We start from the raw sequence: 20,309 nt of genomic DNA, 5'->3' as shown, positions 1-20,309 counted from the left end.
TTGAATCTGGTAACAACAAAAATGGAGACTAGAGAAGAAAAATTCTATAACCTCCAATTTCACTGTTAGTAGGTAATATTCTTGTCTGTATTTTCTCCATATGTGCAAGTAAATTCAATCTCCATAGGCTGCTTTTTTCTTACTCGGACACCACCTTCAAGCAAAAAGTCCTTGTAATTAACTAAGAGTCTCTCTAAAAAGAAAAAAACAATGAAGATGATGTACCATCTCCTCTGCAGCAATAGAGAGGATTTTGCTTTGCATCATAAATCAAATGCAAAGATTTATTTGACAAGATGTTAAGTTGAAAACTTTCCCAAGAATATCCATCTTGTTTTCCTTGTGAGATTGATACTTGTGTGAATTTGCATTAATGTTATCTATGCATTTTGTCCTCTATTAACGTAAAGTTTTCCAGAAAACATTATTTGACCTGAATTCTTGTGAAACATACAATATAAATTATTGTTATATCCTTTGAAAATAATCTCGAAAATAATCTATGCTTTTGATTACTTTTTTTACCTGATAAATTGTAGCACTAGGCATAATGTTGAGTTGAAGCTGCAATGTGGCAGCTTCTTTTGGGAATGTCTCTGTATTCCTAAAGCATAAAACTACTTATCTGATTTCTTTATCAATACATAAAAGGATCATTGCCAGCTTAACTCTGCCGGCACATAATTTGACAATGTGTTTTTCATTTAATTTAGAATTTAGCAAAATCCAGAAGATAAGAATCCTGGCAGTTGGGGTTATTTCCAATGAGGACATTTTTCAGCTGAAAGGATGAGGAAGTTCTTTTGATAGCCTTTTTGTAAGTTGGAGTCCAGGACACACTAAAGGAAAGGTTCTATCAAACCACCCCACTTTTACCTAAATGATGATACCCCAGGAGTAAGGGTGAACCAAAGAAAAACAGTCCTGTCTCATATAGAAGCCCAGCTTACAGTTACCTGGGCGGCCCATAAAATTCTATCTTTGAAATTGGACTAAGGTAACCCATGATGACAGTGCTCATACACACCTGATAAAAACACCTGAAAATCTCTTCTAGGGAAAGATACATCCTAGGGTTCAAATTATGTGAACAGTCTTTCAAATAAGATGTCCATCACACACTCAAAGGGAGCCAGGCATGTGAGGAGATGAGACAACATGAAGACCAGTAGGAATCATAAGTGATAAAGCTCACTCAATCTATAGGCATTCCAGATGCTGGAACTAACAGATCTAGATATTAAGGTAACTGTGATTACTATATCCAAGTAAACAAAATTTAAGATAGAAAATTCAGCAGAAAACTGAAAACCATGAGGAAATGATATAAAAGATTTTAAAAAGAAGTACTCAGAAATTTTAGAAGTGAAAAAATTATGGTAACTGAAAATAAGAATGCAGTGGAAGGGTTTAATGTCAGATATAGTAGAGCTGAAAGGAGAATTGCTATAAGATAGGACAGAAGAAGATATCTAGAATGAAGCATGGAGAACAAATAGGAAAAAATTACAAAACAGAGGAAAATAAACCCAGATGATATGGTGGAAAAAACTAACATGCATTTCATTGGAGTTTTGGAAGGAAAGGAAAGGAAAGAAGGAGTGGGTCACAAGAAGTATATGAATAGATTATAGCTGAAAATTTTCTAAACTGATTAAAACATTGTCATAGCCCAGATCCCCTAAAACTCAGAGCATAAGGCAAAAGCTTATGCATATTATCATTTTACTGGAGAGTAAAGTATAGGAGTGAAGTAAAGGTGCTGTGAGATGGAGAAGGAAGTAATACAAGTATAAAGAATGTATTGTACCCAAACATATGAAAAAATGCTTAACATCTCTAATCATTAGGGAAATGCAAATCAAAACCACAATGAGATATCACCCATCTCCAGTGAGAATGGCCCTTATTAACAAGTCCCAAAACAATAAATGTTGGCGCGGATGCAGAGAGATGGGGACACTCCTTCACTGCTGGTGGGACTGCAAACTAGTACAACCTCTGTGGAAAGCAATATGGAGATACCTTAAACCAATACAAGTAGAGCTACCATTGATCCAGCAATCCCATTACTGGGCATCTACCCAAAAGAACAAAAGACACTCTGTAAGAAAGACACCTGCACTCGAATGTTTATAGCGGCACAATTCACAATTGCAAAGATGTGGAAACAACCCAAGTGCCCATCAGTACATAAGTGGATTAATAAAATGTGGTACATGTATACCATGGAGTACTATTCAGCTATAAGAAACAATGGTGATATAGCACCTCTTGTATTTTCCTGGATAGAGCTGGAAACTATTCTACTAAGTGAAGTATCCCAAGAATGGAAAAGTAAGCACCACATGTACTCACAAGCAAATTGGTATTAACAGATAAAGTGGACATATAGGAATAACATTTATCGGGTGTTGGGCAGATGGGAGAGGGGAGGAGGGAATGGGTATATACATACATAATGAGTGTGATGCACACCATCTGGGAGATGGACACGCTTGAATCTCTGACTCTGGGGGGTCAGGGGGGGAAGGCAACACACGTAACCTAAACATTTGTACCCCCATAATGTGCTGAAATAATAATAAGAAGAAGAATGTGTTGTACCAATGTGGCAACACACTTGTGGCAAGTTTATCTTATCTCATGAGGCATCATCAGAGAAGACATATGAGCAACTGCTACTTACACAATCTGGTTCTGAGGAGGAAGGGAGAGAAAATTACCCACCAATTCCCCTCTTCCACTGAGCAGTGTCCGCTACATGAGGTGACACATCTCACACTTCAAGATTGTGTACCTATAGCAGTGAGAGTGTACCATGGTATCTCATGCCTCAGCCACACTGGGAAAGCCTTGGGGAAGAAGATGAGAGTACATAGCAGGTGCATGAGATAAAATACAGGCAGATTATGCTCAAATGTAATAGGGAATCAGGAGCAGCCACCATACAAGACAGAGCAGAAGTTAACATGAATATTGGCAACAAGGCTAGTGCATATATCTGGAGTAATGCAAGAAATAAATGTACAAACATCAGTCCAACCAATTTAAGTAGCCCTGCAAGCCTCAAACAGGATAGGAAAAGGAAAACCTATCTAGGCACATTGGAGTAAAACTGCTGAAAACAAAAGAAAAAGAGAAACTCTCTTGAGCTGGAGGAAAAAAGGCAGATCATAGTAAAAGGAACAACAACTGAAATGATAGCTTATTTCTTAATAGAAGCAATGAAAGCCACAAGACAATGAAGTGGCACCTTCAATTTATTGAAAGATAATACCTGCCTTAGTTACTTGGCAAAATTTGCAAATAGTAAAAATATCCTTTAGGAATGAAGTAGAAACAAAGACATTTTCAAGAAAAAATAGAGTAAGAATTCATTGCCAGCAAGCCCACACTACAAATAGTAAAAGGTATTGTTTGGGCAAAAAGAAAATGAGTCCATGAAGAAGGTCAGAGATACAGAAAGGAATGAAGAACAATGAAAATAATAATTATGCTACTGTCTTAGTCTATTTGTGTTGCTATAACAGAAGACCTGAGACTGAGTAATTAAAAAGAACAGAAATTTATTTCCTCACAGTTCTGGAGGCTGAGAAGTCCACGGCACCAGCATCTGGTCTGATGAGATCCTTCTTGCTATGTCCTCATGTAGCAGAAGGCAGAAGAAACTGGGTGTAGTGGTGCACACCTGTAGTCCCAGCTACTCAGGAGGCTGAGGCAGGAGGATTGCTTGAGTACTAGAGTTTGAGGCCAGCCTAGGCAACATAGCGAGACCTCATTATGCAGAAAAAGAATGCAGAAGGACAAGAGAGAGAGAACCTACTCCAACAAGCCCATTTTATAGGGTTAGTTCCTTCACCTAAAGTCCTCCCCAAAGGCCAACACTGTTGAATCAGAGATTAAATTTTCCACATGAATTCTGGGGGAGACATTCAGACCATAGCAGCTAGTGAATCTAAATGAATAGTTAACTACATAAAACAAAAATAAGGTCTTGTGCAGTTGAAAATGTCTATAAAATTAAATATTAATACAAGGAAAGACCACAATTTATATAGTTTAGGAAGGCGGTGTATGGAGTTACAGGGCTCTAAAAATCTCCTGTTGTACTGGAAAAGAGTAAAAGGGCAAGTTAACATGAGACATTGACAAGCCAAAAGTTGCATGTTGTAATCTCTAAGGCAACCACCAAAGGAAGAGTAAAAGGTAGAGAGTCTACCAAAGGGAAAGGACATTCAGGAACATTTCTAGCTGAAAATCAACCTAAGCTAATTTTCACAAATGGTAAAACATAAACTGCATGATTCGATATTTCACTCGCTGTCCAATAAGAGGTTTAGTAAAGAGAAGCTGGAACTAATGAATAAACTAAGGGATGGGATGTGGTTTTCATTAATTTATGCTACTCCTACCTTTGATCAGGAATATGTAAAAGCTAGCTATATAATATGAGCAGTAGTATTTTTCCATATTTATTTCTTAGTTATTGAGGTGTTTTTAAAAACAAAAATATTTTTGACAACCCAGCCTATCATATATACTAAAATTTACAATGTATACTAAAAAGAGAAACAATTACTGAAAATGCAACATTGATTTTACCATGGGATTTCAATATTCTTAGACATGTACATTTGTCTTAGTCATGTGGATTCTCTTCCAAACATAGGATGGTTGAAAAGAAGATTTCAGTCTGGGCGCAGTGGCTCGTGCCTATAATCCTAGCACTCTGGGAGGATGAGGCAGGAGGATCCCTTGAGGTCAGGAGTTCGAAAACAACCTGAGCAAGAGCAAGACCCCATCTCTACTAAAAATAGAAAACATTAGTCAGGTGTGGTGGCTGAGGCCTGTAATTAGCCAGGCATAGTGGCCCTACTCAGGAGGCTGAGGCAAGAGGATTGCCTTCACCCAGAAGTTTGAGGTTACAGTGAACTACGATCATGCGGCTGTGCTCTAGCCAGAGCAACAGAGCAAGACTGTCTCAAAAAAAAAAAAAAAAAAGAAAAGAAAAGAAAAAGGAAAAAGAAAGAGAGAGAGAATTCCATTTCTAGTGTAAGATGAATGTGTAACTTTTGTTGGCTTTAAGAATAAAAATTGCCTCTAGTTAAAGCAATTCTCATTCAAGCCACATATTTTCTGTCTAGTCTCCTACCTTTGGACAGCATATAAATTTCCAAGAAATAGAATGCTAGGTTTCCATGCAAATGTTGGTACATACTCCAAATTTACCTATCATCAATACAAGGAAGCTATCTCAAGAGCTGACAACAGATATTTGAATAATGGAATCTTGGGGTTAGAAAAGATCATGTATCCGATGTCTGCATTGCCTTCTATAAATAATTGTACATCAATATTTTGCAAATTAATCTTTTAGTGCAAATATTTCAATGAAACCTTGAGACTCAGTCTCTTCTGTGATAATTTAGCTGACTATACCTTTGAGACTTCATAATTTATTAATTTGTTCGACAAATGTGATGTGTACCAGGTACACTGCTCTAGGCATTGGGGATATAGTAATGACCAAGATGGGCACAGTCCTTGTGCCACAGTCCTTGCCCTTGTGGAGATTACATTCTTAGGGGGAGGTAGAAATTAACCAAATGAATGAACGAGATAATTTCCAATAGTGGTAAGGCAATGGCACAGGATGATAATATAGACAGTGATGTAGGAGTACAATATGAGTTAGTGCAGTCTTTGAGAAGGTAATATTTGAGCAGAGACTGAAATGATGCATGGGAGGTGGCCATATGCACAAAAGTCTTTATTTGCTCCGATAGAAATAATGTATGGCAAATAACTCTGTAGCACTAGCACAATGACTTATTACTTATAGCTGGTTGGCACCACAAAAATTGCTTAATTGAGAAACTGTCACATTTACAATAAAATACTTCGACTATAGATGTTAATTTGTCATGCAAAATGTGGACAAGTTTAGCATCTTCTTGAAGATGCTATAGTCTGATGTCTGTATTAGGAGTCACTGAGGATTTAAGGAAGAAGTAAGAATTGCTAACTTCTATTTCTTGTTTGACTAGTCAATTTTAATTACTGTGGCCTCATCAAGTGCTCTCTGTCCAAATATGAATGTCTTTGGCTGCTTTCTTATTTGACTTCAAGTTGGGATACAAGTTGTTTACCAACAACAGGAAAGTGGACAATAGCTGTTTTTTCCCAGGTCTCAGACACATTTCCATTTGTTAAACATTTCCATCTGCTCCTGCTGTAAACTGTGACTTTGTCATATACTCAAAACAGAAGTACATGTGCCATTGTTCAAAATATTTTCTAAGCACTTGTTATTTACCAAATGTATTTTCTGAATACTCATTATTTAACTCTTTCAGTAGCAAGATTGTGAAGGAAAGCAAAATTTGTTTAATAAAAAGAGAGATGACACATGATATGGTATATCTAGGACAGTTAATAAATGAGGGAAAAATATAATGAGGATGACTAAGATATAGGAGGAGCTTCGAAAGAGAATGAGTTAACCATCAAAAAATTTTAAAAGGCCTCTTGAGAATCTGATAATGTCTCTAAGTATTTTGCAGAAATACTTGTGCTGTGAAAGTCAATTATGAAGGATGGCATCCCCCTACTATCCTGCAAGAATCAATACTTGACTTATTCTTTATTGATTCTGTGATTTGATGCTTAAATGAAATGATAACCTCAATCTTATTCAACATAAGATAAAGTTTTCACATTTTTAGTTTTATTAATATGTTTCAAGATATTAATACATTACCAATTAAACCATTTTTTATCATTTCTATAAAAGTTTTGTTCCCATTCTAACTTGTCTCACGTCTGTAAGTATATGGTGCATTTGCAAACCATTACATAATAATAGATTAAGCCTAGATTCAGGCCTACTGCTCTGTATAACATGCTGGAATTCATTAACCCAGCCAGAAAGAAATTTCAGATATCACGATAATGTGTTAGACAGATATTATGATTAAACATTTTCTAACCCTTTGAAGGAACTATCTGGATGAATGGCTGCTTTTCTATGTCCTAAAGCTTCAAATTCTAGACTTGCCCCTTCAATGACCCCATATTCCCAAAGAACGTGGAATGGAAGACCATTTAAACTGCTGGTTGCTCCAAAGGAACAACCTGTTAATCCCTAGATCCATATCACATTCTTTTGGCAGTGTATTGCAGTCTGTTTTTTCTTTTTCTGTACACACTCATAGCTGGAGCTATTCTCTTTTATTATTTCTATGTTCATTTAGTTTATTGACTTTCAATGCTGTTGCTTTTACATTGTCTAGTTTTTATTGTTTTATCTTATTTTTATTAGTAGCATATAATCAGTTTATTTTATTCTCCCTTTTACATATCTTCGATTTTAAAATTAAAATTTTGCCTGTCTTTTATCATCTTACTTTTTTACATCTGTTCTGTAATTTTTTCTTTTGTTATATATCTCTTTTTCTAGCCGTTTTGGCTTTTTAGCATGCTGTAGGGACCCACTCAGAACCCCAGAGTTAGTGTGAAGATTATTTTAAGCTGAAGATATTTGAAATTCAATGGATACAAAAAGAAGCCTTTTCAGAGCTTCCCTTATCTAACTAAAAGCAACTCCTTAGAAGTGAGACTGCCATAAATTCCCTCTCTGCGGATAGTTTCATGGCCATGAAGAAGATGAAAGGCCACTTGCCCTTATATAAACAAACATTATCACAATCTTTCTGATCTCCCAGAAGAAGCCCATATGTCTTTCCTAAAGAAACCTATTTGTTCTTCCCATAGAAGTCTTTTCTTCCTCCTTCTTTTCCTTACTAAGTTTGCTATATAAGCTTATAAATTTAATCATTTAGTGAGCTAGTTAATGTTTTTTTTAGCTCCCTTATGCTATGCATATGAATAAACCTGTTTTTGTTTTTCTGTTTCTCTCTTTCCTGTTAATCTGTCTTTTGTCAGTTTAATTCACAGGCTCCCAAACACTTAGCCTAAAGGGCAGAGGAAAAGTTTTTCCTCCCCAACAATGTTGTTCAGGTAGTTTTGTAGATTATTTTTGTGTGTGTCTTATTTCTTACCCAACTTCTACAAGTAGTAAGCAGGAATCCCAGACACAGGGGAGTAGTGTGAGGTCCCTCTTTGTCCTAAACAAGGGAGGACAAGATGTCTCTTGAGTTAGGCCCCCAGTGGCCACTTCCACCTCCACAGAACATTTTGAAAAATAGAGCTCTGATGTCGTTTCAGTGGTTCCAAACTATCTGTAACTTTAATTAAATCTTTTTTGTTTTTTTTTAAAATGGCCAAGGCTCTTCTCCTCTTTGACATCTTCAAATTTAAATTCATTTTGTGGGTTCATTCTGAAGTTATTTGTGGGAGGGGATGGAATGTGGAATTCATTTTCTTGGTAGCTTTTTATTTTTATATAATTTCCAAAGTTGCAGAAAAATTCCAACAATATTACAGAAAACACCTGTAATCTTTTAACCAGATTCACCAATTGCTTCTATTTTAATCCACTTGTTAGTTCACAATCTCTCTCTCTCATACACACACATACACACACACTTACTTTATTTTTCCTCTGAATCATTTGAGAAAAATGCAGACATCATGCTTCTTTATTCCTAAATATTTCAGTGTCTATTTCTTATGAACCAGGATATTCTTTTATGTAATCACAATCCAGTAATTAAAATCAGGAAAATTAGCATTGATGCAATAATATTATTTAATCCAAAGTCCATATTTGACTTTTGATAATTATCCTAATGAGGTCCTTTATAGCTGTTTCCCCCAGTCCAGGATCCAGTCTAGGATCACACGTTATATTTAGTTGCCATATCTCCTTTAATCTGGAACAGTTCCTTAGCCTTTTTTGGTGTTTCATGATTTTGACATTTGAATGGTACAGACCAGTTTTTTTGGTGGAATGTATCTTATTCGGGTTATATCTGATGTTTTTTTGTGATTAAATTCAAGCTATGTGTCTTTGGCAGGAGTACCATGGAAATGATGTTATATTCTTGGCACATCATATCAGGAAGCACATAATGTTGGTTTGTGCCATTATTGGTGAGATTAATTTTGATTAATTGGTTAAGACCATTTGATATTTTTAATACAGAGGCCAAAAGATCTTTGACTTTGGACAAGGAACTTCAAAAACGTTACTGCCTACTGTAAATTATTCTAAAGTTGGCTGGGCACAGTGGCTCATACCTGTAATTTCAGCACTTTTGGAGGCCAAGTTGAGAGGATTACTTTGAGAGCAGCCTGGACAACATAGTAAGACCCTCTCTCTACAAAAAAAATAAAAATAAATAAAAATTAGCCAGGTGTGGTGATGTGCACCTGTAGTCGTAGCTACCAAGGAGGCTGAGGCAGGAGGATTGCTTAAGCTCAGGAGTTGGGGGTTGCAATGAAATATCATCATGCCACTGCACCCCAGCCTGGGTGGTAGAGTGAGACCCTACTTCAAAACAAACAAACAAACAAACAAACAAACAAACTTACTTTAACTGACATAAAAAACACCAAGATTTAAAAAGAGAACCAAAAATGGTTTACATGGCTACCACCATGAATTTCTTTCTCAATATACCGGACAAACCTTTGCATTTTTAAAATTCTTTTTAAATGCTTTCAAGGTATCAGATAAACATTTACCTTCTAAGTCATTAAACAGAGGAATCTTGTATTTCTATAGGCCAAAATTCCATTTTGTGCCATACCTCAATCTCCAAAAGAACTTATTGTACTGGCCATTTTTAACATTTCAGACATACCCATGCACAAACTTTTTATGCAGATGTTGCACTTAAACTTCAGAATTACCACAAATTCTTGCCCTTTTGCCCACTTCATACCTTGTCACACTCACTTGTAACCCTCTGACTCCATTTCATTTGGCATGTTCCTTGGCTCTCTCTTTTGTGCCATGAGATTAGTACTGCCAGGACCCATGCCAAAGTGTCTCTTCATTTTCAGCTTGTTTCTTGAGGGGAGGATGGGAGGCAAGAGCTGGGGAGTGAAATAGCAATTATTTCTTCATTCAACAAATAAATTACCCAAGGACACTCAGGTCATCAGTGTCAGACTCAAAACCAGTGCCCTTGACACTACGTACCCTGAGGTGATCCCTATTCCACACTTGGACCCCACCTTCTGGGTAATGAACTGAGCTATGGGCATCACCACAAGAACTTGGTCCAGCCTTGAGATACAGGCAAGAACAGAGTGCTTCATGGTTTTTATCCTACTCCCACTGCCTTCAAGAAGACCCCACCTGGGTGGGACACTGTGCCATTTTCTGCTAGGAGTGGAGTTGATCCTCTCTATCTTCTCAACATACCCAACCTGAAAATCTGCTGCCTGAGGTTTTTCCCCAACAGGTACAACTTCAAAGGTAGTAGAAAGGTCGGGTTGGGGACAGTAGTGGGGTGGCAATCTGATCATTTCTTTTTCTCTCCTTTGTCAGTGTCTTGCAGTTGAGAAACCCTTTTGGAGGCCCCAGGAAGTGGCTGAAGAGGAAATAGACCTTTGCCTATACAACCAACTAAGTAGCATCAAATCTCCGAATAAGATTCTTCAAAGGAGGCGTAGCAGTATGTCTAAAATGAAATGTTGGGACCTCATGTTGGGCCTTCCCTAACATAATTTTCACTGAACTGGTTTACCTCCCATCACGTCAGTTTGTGAGAGGCTTCTCTGCATGTGCAACTTTCCCAGCTTTCCCCTCTAGGAGCAGTGGTAAGAAGAGCTGGGCTCCAAGTGGACTCTTTACCCCAGGAGGGTTTGTACCATGGACGGAGCTGCTTTTGTAGGTTTCTCCTCTACATAACACACAGATCTCTCATTAACCAAATAGGGCCTATCTGGGATCCCAAACTCCAAGAGGAATAAAACATTGTCCTTTCTTCATGTATTTAAAAAAATACCCTTTATCCAATCCAATAAGTCTTTGATTCCTTCCGGATTTTCTGAAGGAAAAAAAAAATGACAGCGATAGGCCTGGTCAGTCACGCTGATATCATTTCATGTGACATTTGATATCTGAGATCTTGTGATTCTGTAATAACAATATGCTGCTTCTGATCTTGATTTATCTTCCAGTGAATAAAAATGGTTTGTCTTAATATTTATATTCCTTCTGCTGAAGTATATACAGATTCTTAGGTATCAGACATTGATACCTGAGAGTCTTTTAAACTCTATTTTATAGGAGGAGACCTGATATGTGTAAAAGTAACTACATGGAAAGTCAGAATGCCTGGTTTAAATTTTCTACTCTCAGTTTGGGGCCTGTTACCTAATCTCTATAAAATGGAGATAATTACATGTATTTATAAACTTATGAATCTTAAATAAATATATGTAAAGTATCTGGCCATCAACAAACTTAATTTCTTGAACGATTTTCACTCCTGAACTCATGCATCCTTCTTTTGATGATGCTATTGCTAAAGCTGTACCCACAAAAATTCTAAATTATAGGAATTATTTCCCTAGGAGTCATCTTTAATTGATAGATACATAAATCCATGAAGAAATTACCCAGCCAATCCCATTTATAACTTTCATATTGACTCCACATGCCCCTCAGTCAACCATCCCATTTCATTTTCCCCTTTATAGGAAAATCCCTCAAAGGGCTGCCTCTACTCATTACTTCCTATTCTTGCTTGACATCTTTTGTCAGTTTGGGAACATTCTTGACCATGTTCTCGTTAAATGTCACTTCCTCCTCTTTGCTATCGCCTCCATCTGGACCATAAGAAAGGGCTTCTGATCTGACAATCTTTCTTTAGAGTGGGTTTTCCCAAGCTCTAGACTGGTGGTGGTTGCCAAACTCACAGAGCTTATGAAAACAGATTGCTGGCCCCACTCCCAGTGTTTCTGATTCAGTATATTTGATATGAGGCACCAAAATTTGCATTTCCAACAAGTGCCCAGGTGAGACCAATGACAATGGAACACATTCTGAGGACCACTGCAATAAAGAGTTCAGGACCCTGTTAGCCCTGTTGATAAGCTAAATTCTTCAACCTAGCTTTATCAATAACACAGGTGTTACTTTGATGTTTTGTCTGCTGATTCTACCATTTTATATCTGAAATGATTCAGAATGTAAGCAGGAAAGAGAAGTGCTATTTGTTAAATCCCTCAGAATTTCAACTGCTAACATTTGTTACTTACCACATGCCATTTGATGTCCTAAGTGCTTTACATGTTCTATCCACTTGGTCCTCACCAAAGCCCTAACATCATCCCATTTTTCAATAAAGAAATTAAGACACGAGAACGTTAAGTAATTTGCAAGGGTCACTCAGTTTTGGAGGCAGTATTCAAACCAAGGCACTATGATTTCAGGGCTGTGCTTTTAAACTGTAAGTTACTCTACCTCCTGTGTGGAAATGTGAAGGTCATCTGAGTTTGGATCTATGGTCAATACAGCCACCTACCTTCCCATGCAATGATTCAGGCCCTGTGTTTCCCCTTATCAGTGTGGCACAAACTGCTCTCCCAAGGCCAACTCAGTCAACCACAGAAGTAGCTACAAATAATGTTAATGCCACAGTTTAAACTCCTCTAAGGATATTATACTGTTGAGCAAACAAGTTCAGAACAAATATCAGAAAAGCAATTTATAATTTTAGATTTTTCTTATTAACAAGATGTTAAAGTTCTCATTTCACAAATATTTATTGAGTACTACTATTTGCCATGTAGTTGGGGAATTTTTGTGCACCTAGTGAACAGCACACTTCTCCCCCACGAGAGTTTTGAATCAGTTGAAAAATAGGCAGCCTATAGGTTTGCTGGGGCTGCTGTAAGTATAAGACACATAAAGAAGCAGGAAAATGGGATAGTTAATAGAAACAGACTCACAAATGTACAAGATATTGGAATTTGTAGACAGGGACTTTACAATAACAATAGTATATATATTGAAAGACTGGACAGCTGGGGAGGAAAGGTGGATAATAACATGCAGGTAGGGAGTTTCATCCTAAAAATGAAAATTACAGAAAAGATGCAAATGGAAATGCTAGGACTGAAAAATACAATATTAGAAATTAAGATTTTTATCAGTTAGGCTTAATAGAAGACTTGACAAAGTAGAAGAAATGATCAGTGAACTTAAACACAAAGTATCTCAACTAAAATGTAAAAAGAAAAATGAGTGAAAAAACTGAACAAAGCCCTTGAGACCTGTGAGTTAAAATCAAATCATCTAATATACTTACAGTTGGAATTCAAGAAGGAGAGGAGAATCAGAATGGGGAAGAAGAAATACTTGAAGAGATAATGGCCAAGAATTTTCCAAAATTGATGGGATTGGGGGAAGCACTCACAGATTCAGAGTCTTAAACAGGGGGTAATGACAAGAATTTTGGCTGATTTCTCATCAAAAGGAATGGAGGTGAGAAGATAATGCATATCTTTAAAATGTCAAAAGAAGAAAGGAAAACAAACCTGAACCTAGAATTCTGAATCCAGTGGAAATACTCTTCAAAACTTAAGGTAAAATTGGGAGGCTGAGGCAAGAGGGTCACTTGAGGCCAAGAGTTTGAAGCTGCAGTGAGCTATGATGAAACCACTGCACTGCAGCCTGGACAACCGAGTAAGACTCTGTTTCAAAAAATAAAATAAAATAAAATAAAATAAAAACCTTTACAAACAGAAACTGAAAGAATTTGTCCCCAGACAGGTACTATAAGCATACTAAGGGAAGCTCTTTCGGTTTGAAGGGCAATGATAGCAAATGGAAGCTCTAATCAGCAAGAAGGTATGAGGAGTATCAGAAAAAGTAAATAAGTATATAAATATTTTTTAAACCTTTTAATTAAATATTTAAGTATATCACATATTTTTTAATTTCTAGAAAAGATTATTGATTTTTCAATAAAAATTATAATGTATCAATATATGATAGGGTTTTAAACTATACAATATATTGTAGGATTTATAATACCTAACAATAGAGGATAAAGGTGAGAGGAGATGTTTTTACATTGTTTGTGAAGTAGTCTAATATTATTTGAAGGCAAACATAAGTTAGAGATTCATATTATAATTTTTAGAACAACAATTATAGAAATAACTCAAGGATATATGTATGACATACATATATCATGATAGTGGGAAAATATATATATATGTATATATATATAAAGTGGAGGTGATAAAATGGAATCCTAAAAACAAAAACAAAAATCTTGATTAACACGAAAGAAGACAGGAAAAAAAACCAGAAGAACAAAGAACACATGGGACAAATAGAAATGAATAGCAATGGTAGATTTAAACCCAGGCACATTAATAATTACATTAAATGTGAAAGCTAAACACTCCAATTAAAAGATAAAGATGAACACACTGGAATTTCAAAAATGTACCAAGGTTGTTATCAGGGTATATGTTCATAAACACATGAATCCCATTCTTAGGTATTTATTCAAGAGAAAGGAAAACATATGTCCACAAACAAACTACTGTATAATAATGTTTATAGCAGGCTCATTTATAATATCCAAAAACCGGAAACAACCCAAAGGTCCACCAATAGGAGAAAGGATAAAGAAATTGTGGTATAGTTATAAAATGGAAAACTACTCAGTAATAGAAAAGAATTGTACCACTGGCTACATGCAGCAACATGGACGAATTTCAAAAACATTATGCTAAGCAAAAGAAGCCAAACACAAAAGAGTATTAATGTACAATATGTGATTTCCTTTATATGAAGTTCTGGCAGAAGCAAATGCAAAAATGTATTGTAATAGGAATCTGAATCTACTACTGCTGGTAGTAGGTAGCAATTGGCTGGAAGGGGCACATAGGAACTCTCTGGGGTGATGGGAATAGTTTGTATGTTGATATGGGTGTGGGTTGAACGTAAGGTTAATTTTGGTATCTGTTTGTCAAAATGCATCAGATTGTGAGCTTAAGATTTTTGTATTTAACTCAATGTAAATTACTCCTCATGTAAGACAATTAAAGGGAAAAATGTAAATTATAATTATTCAATGTTAACTTTTAAAATAAAAGTATTTAAATAAAGCAAAACCTCTCAGAGTTAGTTATTTAATTAAAAAAATCTGTGCCCGGGACTTTTATGTCAGAGGTAGGAAACTGGTATTGGTGCATTGGTTATTGGTACATTCTGATTTTTACTTTTGAAATTTGGTAATTTACATTTTCTAAAAAAACTACTTATTGATGGAGGAAAACATTTGCTGCTTTTAAATCACAAGACAGCTGCTTTTCTCTTTCTTTGTGTTCCTCAAAGCAAATCAGCTGTCCCTAATTTTATTATACTTTCAGAACCAAGTAGGGAACTGTGAAGGTTGTAACACAGGATTCATGCCGATTGTCAACGGGCTCAAGAGTTGTCCCACCATCGCAGTCTCTGGTTGGTCCTGGACTGGTTAATTGTATATAAATAAGTTGACCAATCATATCAGTTTGCCTCACATAATTCTTAATTTTCACTTATTGTCCTCTGATAATTATTAATGTAATACCTTTCATTTTCAAACATGTCCTGGTTTGGATGATAAATCGTGGTCCTTCTAAGTATAAGAGAGAAATCTTAAGTCATTTCTTGGTCTTACACAACAGGCAAAAAAAATAGATACTGTGGTTTAAGCCTGAAAAGGACGACTTCTTAGAGAGAATGGACACTATGTCTCTAAATTCAGTACTGGAACTCCCAGGAGAAATGGATATGAAGAAGTTTTGACATAAGTTGGTGAGAAAGAAATTGCACCTCAAATAAGCCCAGGAATTGGAACTGCCCTTATTGCAGATTTTTAACTTTGCAAGAAAGCAAAAGAAAGGCCTATGATGTCTTTGTGAGAGAAGAATCTATTGGTAGATTATACCCTTGATTTTTCAAAGTTTCCATTATTGAAAACAATGTTGCAGTCAATATCTCAGTATACTTGATGTAAAAGGAAAGGAAATATTCTTCTAGGGCCTCCAGCACCAGTGTAGCCCTGCAGACACACTAATTTTTAGCCCAATAAGACTTATTTTGACTTCTGGCCTCCAAACTCTAAGAGAATGCATTTCTATTGTGGTAAGCCACTAACTTTGCATTAATTTGTTTCAGCAGTAATGGGAAACCAATACAGGGCAAATGTAAAAAGATTCCAATAAAAGTTGGGGAGGAGAACAGAGGAGGTAGACAAAAAGTATGAGGTCATATTTGTGATCACTTAATGACAACATCAGTAGAGGAAACTCTTCAGCTGAGACACCAGAAAATCTGTCCTGGCTGATCCTTCCTCTCACAATTACAGGACACCTCACTTCACTTAAAAATGAGCACCAGATCCATTAAGAAATGGATAGACAAAATGTGGTATATCTATACAAGGGAATATTATTAAAGGAACGAAGTACTGATAGGTGCTACAACATGGATGAACCACAAAAACATTATGATAAGTGAAATAAGCCAGACACAAAAAATTCACATCCTGTATGATTCCATTTATATGAAACATCCATAGAAATAGAAAGCAGATTGGCGTTTGCCAGGAGCTAGTGAGGAGGGGTGCTGGTGGGGGGAGTAGGGATGGTGAATAACTGCTTAGTGGAGACAAAGTTTCCTTTGGGGGTAATGAAAATGTTTTAGAACTAGATAGATGTGGTGGTTGAACAACACTATGATTGTATTAAAGGCCACTGAATTGTTCCCATTTTAATGGTGAATTTTTTATTATGTGAATTTTACCTAATTGCATGGCCTTTACAAAAAGAATAAAGGCCATGCAACACACTTGGAAAATATTTCAATGATCTCTCTTGAGAAACCTAGGAGATAATGAGCTTCAGACAAACAGAAAGAAGAGACATATTGACATAAAACATAAAGCCCACAGCAAGTTTTAAGGGTCCATTATCTGTAGAACTAAAACAAAGTGATGCTTACAAGGGAAATGGCAAAATACATGGCAGCAATGTGCTCTGAAAATATAGACAGCACAACTATAAAAAGGTAAGTACAAAATGTAGAACCTATATGAAAAGTAGAACCAAGTCACTGATCACCTTATTGGTGTTAAATTTTTTTTTTGAGACAGAGTCTCACTTTGTTGTCTGGGCTAGAGTGCCGTGGCATCAGCCTAGCTCACAGCAACCTCAAATTCCTGGGCTCAAGTGATCCTCCTGCCTCAGCCTCCCGAGTAGCTGGGACTACAGGTATGCACCACCATGCACGGCTAATTTTTCCTGTATATTTTTAGTTGGCCAATTAATTTCTTTCTATTTTTAGTAGAGATGGGGTCTCGCTCTTGCTCAGGCTGGCTTGAACCCCTGAGCTCAAATGATCCTCCTGCCTCGGCCTCCCACAGCGCTAGGATTACAGGCGTGAGCCACTGAGCCTGGCCGGTATTAAAAAAATTTTTAAGTTATAGTATAGAGGTTTGTTGTTTGGAGAAATACACAGTACCCTGCCAGTGTCTAGTTAGATCTGACATGGACTCCAGAAGTCAGATGTCCTCTAAGGTTCTTTAGATATTGTTGTATGATCTTAAGAATTTTAGTTTAAACCAGACTTAAATGATGGGCGGATACTGCAGATTGCCTGATTCAACAGACTTTGAGTATATCACTTTACTCCCTGAGTGCCTTCCATACGGTGGCTGGAAGCTAGACTCTCTTTTACTTATTTATTCCCTACACTTGCTGGGCATCCTGAACAATGCTACAATGAACATGCCTTTGGGACGTGTGTGCATGTTCCTCCGGTATACTCAATATGGGGTTGTTAGGTCACAGGGAACATAGTACACATATCTAAATAGTACTCCCAGATCACTCTCCGGAATGAGTGTCACTGAACGATTCTCCCAGAAAAGTATGAGGGCTCCATTTTCTTATATTCTCTCCAATATTTTGTGTTATCTGATACTCTAAGTTTTTCCAGTCTGATGAGTATAAAGTAGTATAACCAGTATCTTGAATCAAGGAAACTTGATTCAAAGAATGTAATCAGAAAAGCTTTCTTTCTTCCTACCTTCCTTCCGTCCTTTTCTCTCTCTCTCTCCTTCCTTCCTTCCTTCCTTCCTTCCTTCCTTCCTTCCTTCCTTCCTTCCTTCCTTCCTTCCTTCCTTCCTTTCTTTCTTTCTTTCTTTCTTTCTTTCTTTCTTTCTTTCTTTTTCTCTGTCATTCTTTCTTGACTTCCACTCCCTTTAAATTTATTCAGTGGGAAAGTATTTTTCTGCTCCTACTTGAAAATTTAGGCATTGCCATGACATTTCTCTTACTTTCAGGCAATAAAAATATCTTGGTCACATTGAGTAAAAACAGAATCTCAGTTCTGTAACTAAAAGTATGTTATTATAAAAGTTTTGAATTTGAATTAAGTTAAAATCTCTCCCTTTCCCTCTATGGGACCTTCTACAGGCAGGACTCAGGGAAGGGGCCATGATCTTTCCTTTCTCTGTGCTCACTTTCTCACCCATCTATCTTGTTAAGTGTGGCTTCCTCTAAGAAGGGAGAGGGAAAGGAGGTAAAAAGGACCAGGCATGTTCTGACTGGTATTGTAAAATGGTGTTTCCTGAGCCCAGCAAGTGTTTAAAGCTGTTATGTTATGTATATGTGTTTAGTGGGGTGGGAGGTTATTCAGAAGATTTCCATTGGGAACATTCGATGGTACTTTCCATGATAGGAGCCCTAGAGTTTCCTCTGACTTGCTGCTGCCCCTTCAGCTCCTAGTCTTCCAGTTGATACTACTCCATAGAGAATCTTTCCATTAGGATCCTGTGGCTCTCCCAAATGGTCCTTCTTGGGTGAGATTTAAAAAATCTCCAGATCATCTCTCTCTTCTTGGTGGCCATTTTGCAAAGGTGGCATGGATACATGCACTCCATCAATGCCACAAGACAGAAATATAAAATAACACTTATTAAGAGAAATCTAACACTTATATAAGAAATATAAATATTATATAAATATTTCTTATGTAATAAATATATAATAAATATATAAGCAGAGCACAGATGTGCTCTGATTCCTCCAATGCTCTCATGATTCCTCCAGGAATGGTCCACCGAACACAGGTGGACTGAACGCAGCATGGTCATGTTCCAGTAGTGAGGAGCTACACTCCTATATACTCTATATTCATAGGAAAATAGGGACAGGGATCAACTTTGTGCCCACATTATGATGTAAAATGTCTGACTGGGCCTTATTAGATAGAGGAAGTCATCTGAGATCAGTTGTCAGCTATTGGCCTATTTTCCGATTGAGTGAACTCAGACCTGGTAAGCCAGCCCCTTACTAAGCCAATGAAAAGTCAGAGGGAACGAGCCTTCGGGGCCATGTAAATTTGTCTGTCCTGAATAGTCTGCTCAGGTATCCTTTACTCTAACAAACTGGAAGTTCAGACCCATCTCAAAGCAACTTCTCCTGGCCTCTCAACATTGGAGTAGTGAATCTACCTCTACCTTTAAAATAGTCCAGCTGTCAAGTACCAGGCCCCTGTGTCTCCCTGGCTATGTAGGATGAATACAAACTCTCTAAGTAGTCCTGCTGACACCCCTTGTCTTAGTTAAGGTGAAGGGGAAGGTATCTCTTCTCTCTCCATTCTGGGGATGGGACTCACAGAACAAATCTCTCCAATGCAACCTTCCAAATAAATTTTCTTTTGACACTTTTATAGCCTCATATGAAAGTTATTTTTAACCACCTACTTATAAATTTTTGAATACTAGATTCTTTGAAAAAAATTGGTTTTTATTTGGTTGGTTGGATTTTTTTCCTTCATAAAAACTGAGCATGGAAGAGTATGAAGACTTTCACAAATGGTTCTCACCCTTGGCTGAGTATTAGAAACACTAGAGAAGCCTGTGCCTTGGCTGCACCCTGATTGATTAAATCAGGGTCTTTGGAAGTAGGATCCAAGCATCTGTATGTTTTAAAAGCTCTCTAGGTGATTTCAATGTGCAGTCAAGGTTGCACATCACTGCTTTTGTAGAAACAAAGGTTTTGAAAAGGGACACAGAATTCCTTTTAGTGATTGATTAAACATAATTTCCACTAGTTTCCACTCTTAATTATGAATTTATTCAGTTTGTCTCATACATGCCTTTTAAAAACAGGCAATCCAACTCCATTTCATATTGCAATTAGTACATGAGGGTAGGCTGCAGTTAGCAATGTTTCTAGGAGTTGCCCAGAATATATATTTTGCTTTCTTTCTGTGTGTTCCTGCTCCTTTTGTCTGATAAGCTTTGTGGCTGAATTTTCAAGATGTACTTTCCATCTCTTGGTTTGGAGACCTTTTTATACCCCTCTCTGGCACAGTG

This window comes from Microcebus murinus, chromosome 12 (genome assembly GCF_040939455.1).
Source record: "Microcebus murinus isolate Inina chromosome 12, M.murinus_Inina_mat1.0, whole genome shotgun sequence".
Taxonomy (NCBI): Eukaryota; Metazoa; Chordata; class Mammalia; order Primates; family Cheirogaleidae; genus Microcebus; species Microcebus murinus.
The sequence above is the reverse complement of the archived record's forward strand: the minus strand, read 5'-3'. Positions refer to the sequence as shown.